Consider the following 8815-nt stretch of genomic DNA (forward strand, 5'->3'; position numbering starts at 1 on the left):
CCAAGTCCACTCCCCCCTCCTTTCCTATGTTCCTTTCCACCCATAAACCTCTCTCTGCCTTTACATTTCACTCCTCTTTCAAATCTGCTCTACTTATCTACATGGATTTTTCTTCTTCACTTTTTAGTCATAGAATGATGCAGTGTGGAAACAGGCCTTTCAACCCAACTTGCCCACACCGACCAACATGTACATCTAAATTAGTCCCACTCACATGCGTTAGGCCCATATCCATCTAAATCTGTCCTATCCATGTACGTGTCCAAATGTCTCTTAAACTTAGTCCCAGTCTTAACTACCTCCTCTGGCTGCTCGTTACATACACCTAGCACCCTTTGTGTGAAAAAGCTACCTCCAGATTCCTGTTAATTTCTGAAATATTGGTCATAAATTTGGTGCAAAAATGCTCCAAAATAAGGCTCAAAATGGATCAGAAAGCATCTAAAACCCCTGAGCTTCCAGGGCCCCTTGGGCCCTGGACCCTGGCATCGAGGGACTTCACGCTTCGTGCTCTTGATGTGCACTGCACGCACATTATTTCACATTAAGTTTTTTGTAATCCTGTCATGCCACCCCCCTTTTTGAAAAGCTTCGTACGGGCCTGTCTGTACTCCCAGATCCCGCTGTTTTACAACACTCCCGAGCAAAGATATAAGATCTTTGCTCCCGAGGGCCCTACCATCCATTGTGAATGTCCTGCTGGTTTGACTGAACAAAATGCAGCACCTCACACATATCTGCATTAATCACCATTTGCCATTCTTCAGCTCACTTGCCTAGCTGATCAAGATCCTACAGTAATGTTTGATAATTATCTTCACTGTTTACCATGTCATCTAATTTAGGGTAATTTGAAAACGTACTAATCATGCCTTGCATATTCTCATCTAAATAGCTGATGTCAGGATGGCCGAGTGGTCTAAGGCGCCAGACTCAAGGAATAAAGTCCTTCTGCATTGAAGCGGGTGTTCTGGTCTCCAACTGGAGGCGTGGGTTCGAATCCCACTTCTGACATACACTTTTTTATGTCGCTCTTCTAGGGAGATGCAAACTGCATTTTGTTGTCTCTGTACTGTACACTGCACAATGATAATAAAGTTGAATCTGAATCTGATCTGAATCTGATATTAACCACAAACAGCAATGGGACCAGCACCGACCCCCGAGGTACACCACTAGTCAGAAGCCTCCAGTCCATAATACAACTTTCCACCACTACCTTCTGCTTCCTTCCATGAAGCCAATTCTGTAACCAGGCTGCTAGTTCTCCCTGGATGCCATGTAATCTTTCCTTCCAGAGCAGCCTACCATGTGGAACCTTATTAAAGGTCTTGCTGAAGTCTGTATGGATAATATCTAGGGGCTTACCTTCTTGGTTACGTCTTCAAAAAACTCAATGAATTTCATGAGATACAATCTTTCATGTATAAAACTATGATGACCATCCCTAATCAGCCTATCTATCCAAATGCCTAGATATCTTAACCCTCAAAGTCCTCTTCAGTTACTTACCCACCACAGATGTTAGGCTCATTGGTCTATAATTTCCAGGCTTTTCCTTACAAACTTTCTTAAATTGAGGCACAATGTTAACCACTCTCCAGTCATCTGACACCTCACCCCTGTCTAAGCCGTGATGCATTTTCTATGTTCTACTGGCAACAAATATAAATCTTCAGATTCATGAAATGGTTTGTATGACTATATTGGCCACTGCCACAGTGCTGTCAAAGATTACCTCCCCCGTTCTGACTATCAGTGGACTTGTGTGATCACACTGCCACCTTGTGTTTTATTCTCACCATATTACAATATATTCAACCAAAAGCTTTGTTTTAGGAAAGTACGTGAAGAAATAAAAGGATATTGCCAGAGCCTGATGGCTTTCAGCCCATGGGTTTTAAATAAATAATTGGGAAATACTTTACCAACAATCTTCCAAAGCTTTCTCAATTCAATGACTGCCCTCCTTAATTTGAAAGATTTACAAATGTAAAATCTACTGAAGTAAAATGTGAGAGAGAAAAATTAAACCTCCAGTCTATTATCCATTGTAGATGGTTATGAAGGTCTATTATTAAAAGCAAAGTGAACGAAGATTTCCAGAAATGCGAGCTGTTCGTGAGAGTCACGCGGATTTATAAGGGGCAGGTCATGTCCAAATTACATTTCTGATGAAGTGACTAAAGTAATGGACAGGGATCGTTGAGAGGTGTAGATTCCATAACCTTCCAAACAGCATTCCATAAAGTTCCAGTTTAAAAAAAAATGTTTGCAACGTTAAGCTTATGGAATTGATGGTAAATTATGGTGGTGTGGTGAAGAGATGACAGGTTTGCACTCCAGAGAGCAGGAAGTAACTAGCACAAACCCATAATTATCCCTGTTGGGGCTTCAACTATTCACTATATTGATTAATGACTTTGATAGAGAATCATATATCCACTTCTGCCGATGACACAAAGAATGGTGGTAGAATGTATAGTGCAGACACGGGAATGAAATAATAGAGACATTGACAGACTGAGTGTGCAAATCTCTGGTAGATGGATTTAATTGCTGGCAAATGTTAGGTCGTCAATGCTGGTACAAGCAAAGGTAAATCCAAACAGCATTTAACTGGTGAAAAGCCCAGAGGTCTGGTGAGTTTAGAGGCTAAGTACACAGTTACTAAAATGGAATGGCCAGGTAAAATTAGACTATACAGGAGGGTAAATGGAAAAAATGTGGGCCTAGAATATCAAGGGAAGCTTTGCTTCAACTTTTTTTCTTCTCTTTGTGTCCATCTTGTTACAAATGTTGACCTCGCTGTCTTCGTCCATCCTGAAAAGGACACAAGCTTCCGGCGACAATCAGTGGAAGCCATCACTTGTCGCAGTAGATGATGGTGGCAGAATTGCTTCAGCTGCCCTGCACTGAAGTATTTTTATTTATTCATTCATGGCATGTGAGCATGTGGAGCTAACTCTACCTGATAACTGAGTGGTTTGCTCTTAGAAAGTAGTGGAGATACAAGGAAGTGCAGCTACTGGTAGTATCTCAGCAGGTCAGGCAGAATCTCTGGAGAACATGGATGGATAGGTGATGTTTTGGACTGGGACCCTTCTTCATGGATGTCCCAACATCCATGTCTTCCAGAGATATTGGTTGACCCGTGAAGTTACTCATGTACTTTGTGTTTTACTCTCAGAGGGTAGTTATGAGTCAACTTGGGTTATGTTGCACATGTGGACCAGACCAAGGTGAGAAGCAGAGGAACACCAGTGCTGGACCTTTTATAACAATCTAATAATTTAATGTTATTGTGACCGATAAAAGATTTTCTTTCATCCATTTCTTTGTACATTAATGCTGAAGGATTAACACCTCTCAAACCTATCCAGATACCAATAGTATGACATGATCACCCAACAGCTCTGGAACCTGCAATGGAGAAGGAAAAGGTTGTCTTTGGAAGGAGTATGAATTTCCCCTGCAACACAGCAATTTATTTGTGTCCTTTTATTTCTTCCCCTCCCCACTATCCAAGGATCCAAACAACCTTTCCAGGAGAAGCAGTAACTCAATTGACCTCCTTCCAATCTAGTGCATGGCCTTCAATATCCACAATGTGGTCACCTCCGCATTGAAGAAACAAAATGTGGAGTGGGTGACTAGCATACAGTGAACCCGAGTTCAATCTGTAGAGTGACCCTGAGCTTCCTGTTGCCTGCCATTTTAGTTCATCGTCCCACTCTCACTCCGATCTATCTCCATTTGTTGTTACAATGTGACCCAATATAAAGTTGCAGAACAGCACTCCATCTTCTATATAGTCACATTGAGCCTTTCGGTCTCAATATGGATCTCTCCAACTTTAGGTAACTCGCTCTTTCTTTCTGTCTGAGAACTGGTCACTTCTGACTGATATTATTTTGGCTCAGTTTTTCTCTTTCCATTGATGTAGCTGGATGCATCCTTGAGCAAGACATTGAGATAGTCCTTTCTTTTATCCATCCCTCACCCACCTTCTCTCCGACTGAAAAATGACTTTTTTGCTACAGTTTCCAATTCTGATGAAGAATCCTCATGAGCTTTCTTGTTCTGCAGAAGTGTCTGAAATTGAGTTTTTTTGAGTATTTTCTGTTCTCATTCAGCTTCGCAAGATTGTTATCAGGAGCAATATGAAGTAAGTTTTTGATTTATGGAATATAGAAGGCGAGAGGTCATTTGATTGGAGTTTAATGATTTTAAACAACCTACCCTACACACGCGGGTCAATTTACACATACAATTTCCTCAGCCCTTGGGCTGTCTCCTCCCATCCCTCAGCCTTCGGGCTCCTCCTCCTCCTTTTTCCTTTTTTCTCCCCGCCACCCCCCATCAGTCTGAAGAAGGGTTTCGGCCCGAAACGTTGCCTATTTCCTTCGCTCCATAGATGCTGCTGCACCCGCTGAGTTTCTCCAACATTTTTGTGTACCTTCGATTTTCCAGCATGTGCAGTTCCATCTTAAACACATACACCAAGCCAATTAACCAACAAACCTGTACGTGTTTGGAGTATAGGAGAAAACCGAAGATCTCGGAGAAAACCAACATGATCATGGGGAGAACGTGCAAACTCCTTATAGGCAGCACCAGTAACCGGGGTATCTGGCGCTGCTAGCGCTGTAAGGCAGCAACTCTACCACTGCGCCACCATGCCGCACATTATGGCATTATAGTCTTGGCATTATGTTCAGCGTGCACACTGTGGACCAAGGGGCCGTGTTTTATACAGTTCTATGGACTAAGACTCATACAGCATGTATTTCAGTGCAAAACAGTAGACTATCAGTTAGTGATCAATGGTGAGTATAAAGGGGCTGTCCCACTGCGGCGACCTAATCTGCGAGTTTAGATGAGTTTGCCCTCGACTCAAACTCGCAGCAGCATGGTCCTAGGAGGTCCCATGAGGTCATTGGAACTCTCCTTTATGCTCGAGGGAAGTTCCCGCATACTCGCAGCCTTGGCCAGGTCGCAGAAACATTTTCAGCATGTTCAGGTACGTTAAATGCTCGCTAAACTTTATTAAGGGTTGTCTGACTTCTTAAAAGTGTCTCCACTCCTTCTCTCCCTTTCTCTCCCCTTCAAACCCCCCCCCCCCCCCCTTGTACTCTAAAGGACTTAAAGGACCTTCTCTTCATCAAGGGTGTGAATTTCAGACAGCGCTCCCCCATTGTCCCTGGCCCCCGCCCTTGGTGGGTGTGGGTGTGGGTGTGGGTGTGGGTGTGGAGTGGGAGGGGGGGGAGAAAGGGGAGGGGGGGGAGAAAGGGGAGGGGGGGGGGGAGAAAGGGGAAAGGGGGGGGGAGAAAAAGGGGAGGGGGGGGAGAGAAAGGGGGAGGGGGGGGGGGGAGAAAAGGGGGAGGGGGGGGAGAAAGGGGAGGGGGGGGAGAAAAGGGGAAAGGGAGGGGGGGGAGAAAGGGGAGGGGGGGAGAAAGGGGGAGGGGGAGAGGAGAAAGGGGAGGGGGGGGGAGAAAGGGGAGGGGGGGAGAAAAGGGGAAAGGGGAGGGGGGGAGAAAGGGGAGGGGGGGAGAAAGGGGGAGGGGGGGAGAAAGGGGAAAAGGGGGGGAGGGGGAGAAGAAAGGGGGGGGGGGGGAGAAAGGGGAGGGGGGGAGAAAAGGGGGGGGAAGGGGGGGGGGGGGAAAGGGGGGGGGGGAGAAAGGGGGGGGGGGGGAGAGAAAGGGGAGGGGGGGAGAAAAGGGGAGGGGGGGGGGGGGGGGGAGAAGGGGAGGGGGGGAGAAAGGGGAGGGGGGGAAGGGGAGGGGGGGAGAAAGGGGAGGGGGGAGAGAGAAACCGACAGGAAAAGCAAAATAAAAGGAAGCAAAACTAAAGGAAACAAATTATGAGAGTTAGTGGGCAAGCAGAATTGGGGAGGAGAAGGGATGAGGGAAAGTAATTTACAAGAAATGTAACTACTTTCTATTCAAGGGGACAAATTGCCTTTAATGTCAGGTTATAGCACACATTGCTCCAGTTATTTTCTGTCTTTATTGTTGTTATTATTGTTATTATTGCTGTGAATTATATTTACAGGCTGCTGCAAGTGATAATTGTATTGTTAAATTTTCTGTACATATGACAATTAAACACTCTTGACTGTTAGTACGGATGTTTTGTACAGAGACTGATGCGCCACTAGATGGAGATACATCACACCACAAGGATTAGGATCTAGCGGTATGGATAATGGTAACACACAGAGGCAAATTGCAGCAGGGATTGTGCATCCATTGTAGAAACTACTTGATGTTCACGTCCTCAGTAAATATACAAAATGGTTTGATTGCACCGAGAATGCCAAACAGCAGAGGTGGTTTCTGATGGCGATTTACCCCAATGACACAAGTAGAAACAGAAAATGATGTAAACATTCAACAGGTCGGGCAGTATCTGTGGAAAGAGAAATGGACCAAATACTTCCAACCAAACTGGGAAAAATTCAGAAAAAATATCTTTGATTTGAAACATTAACTGCAATTTAATCCTGACGAATGTGAGATAATGCACTTTGGGAAGTAAAAATAGGCTTTAATATGTACAGTAAATAGTAGGTACTAAGGAATGGTGATAAACCGACATACCTTGGGGTCTATGTTCTCTGAAAGTGGTAACATGAGTAGATATGGTGGTGTGGAAGGCATTTGACATGCTTTGAGGTGTAAAATATAAATGTTGGGATGTTAAATTGTAATTTTACAAAACACAAGTTGGACAGCACGAGTATTGTGTGCAGTTGTGGTCACCTCACTATAGGAGAGAGGTGATTGCACTGGAGAGAGCACTGTGAAGATTAATTGCGTTGCCTAGGTTGGAGGAGTTTAGTTCTGGGTAGAGAATGGATAAGCTGGGCTTGTTTTCCCAGGCACTGTGGGGAGACCTGAGAGAGGTAAATGACACTATAACAGGCATAGATAGGCTGGATAATCAGAATCTTTTTCCCATGGTAGGGATATAAAAACATGAAGAGAAATGTTTAAAATGGTGGGAAGGAATTTTCAAAGGGATGAGAGGGTAATATTTTTACACAGAGAGTAGTTATTTCTAGAATTTGTTATCAAATGGTGCAAATGTTATGTTTAAGAGACCATTATAAAATAACTTATAGGCAAGGAATGCGAGTGTCTAGTAGGCAGGACATGGCAGGATACATACCTAATGTGGGCACATGGAACTAATGTTGATGTGCCAAAAGGCTAGCAAGGATGTAGTGGGCCAAAGGACTATTGCTGTGCTGTTCAAGCTATGGCAATATGACTCTGTCTGCCTCTCTCTCTGTCCATAGATGCTGCCCATCCAGCAGTGTATTTTCCACAGAAAACCAGACTGGCTATTTCTAATTATCCCCTGCCTTTCCAAGTCTGTATAAATCTCGTCTCTTACAACTTTACCCTATAATTTCCCTACCACTGATATGAGGCTCATTGGGTTCTAGTTACTTGACATATCCTTGCCGCCCTTCTTAAATAAAAGAACACACACACTAGTTTCTACTCTTCTGAAGCTAATGAAGATGCAAAAATGACCGTATTCATAGATTGATCTGATCCTGGAGATTCATCCACCATAGCATACATATCTCAGAAGATTTGTCCTAGACCAAGCGCATTGATGCAATCATAAGAAAGTCCATCAATGCCTCTATTTCCTTAGAGAATTGGGCAGATTTGATATGTTGATGAATACTCTCTTGAACTTCAGCAGATGTACTGTAGAAAGCATATTGAGCGGTTACATTACGACTTGGTTTGGCAACTCAAACCCCCAGGAACAAAGGAGATTACAATAAGTGGCAAACACTGGCGGTCTATCATGGGTGCTAACCTCTCCACCGTGGAAGGGATCTACAGGAGGTGCTCCCTCAAATAGGCAGCCAGCCTCATCAAGGACCCACACAACCCTGGCCACACTCTCATTTCACTCCTACCATTGGGTAGAAGGTGTGGGAGCCTGAAAACTGTAATATCCAAGTTCAGGAACAGCTGCTTCTCAACAACCATCAGGCTATTGAATGCTACGAACTCCAACTGAACTCCAAACTACAAACTGCTTTGATTGCACTAGGGACTTATTTTTGCACTATATTTGTTCTTAAATTTAATGAACTTCTTGTTGTTTATTATGGTATCTACTGGGTATTATGTTTACACATCCGTTGTGCTGCTGCAAGTAAGCATTTTATTGCTCCGCTTTGGGACATATGACAATGAAACACTACCGACTCTTGACCCTTATGCTTTCCAAAACATTTCTACTTAATACTGTCATTATCCTCTCATTGCCCTCTGTGGTGAATATCACTCAGGACCTGGCTCCACACGTAGATGACCCCCTTTGGGCCCTGAGGGAACCCACTCTTTCCCTAGCAGCGCTCTTGCTCCTAATATACCTGCAGAATGACAGAATTCTCATTGAACGAACCTGCTACTGGTTCATATTTGCCCTCCTAATATCCCATTCCCCTAGATTCTTTTATAGGGGATTCCTGATATTGTAGTTTCCTACATCTGACATACGATTCATTTTCTTTCCAAACAAACCATCAGTAACCTGTGTCAACCCAACTTTTCTAAAGCTGCCATCTTTGTCTCACCTCTACCTTCATCCTGAACTCTTGCTAAATCTTACTGCGCTGTAGGACATTTTTCATCCATCTGAAAGAACAAACAGAAGCTCATCTATTCCAGAGTGAAGGATGGAGTTTTATTGCTGGACCTGCGGAGAGCACTTGCCCAAGGAGCATGATTACCTGGACCTCTTCTTCTAGTATGGAAATCAGGGGCTGTAGAAGTGCGTC

At 44.0% G+C, this 8815-nt stretch overlaps 1 non-coding gene across 1 annotated transcript; it reads left to right on the forward strand.

Annotated features, from left to right (window-relative positions):
* Positions 1-900: 900 nt before the first annotated feature.
* Positions 901-1014, forward strand: trnal-caa (transfer RNA leucine (anticodon CAA)). Its single transcript has 2 exons — positions 901-938; positions 969-1014. It is a non-coding gene; the product is annotated as a tRNA-Leu (tRNA).
* The last annotated feature ends 7801 nt before the right edge of the window (positions 1015-8815 follow it).

The sequence above is a fragment of the Leucoraja erinacea genome, chromosome 3 (genome assembly GCF_028641065.1).
Source record: "Leucoraja erinacea ecotype New England chromosome 3, Leri_hhj_1, whole genome shotgun sequence".
NCBI lineage: Eukaryota > Metazoa > Chordata > Chondrichthyes > Rajiformes > Rajidae > Leucoraja > Leucoraja erinaceus.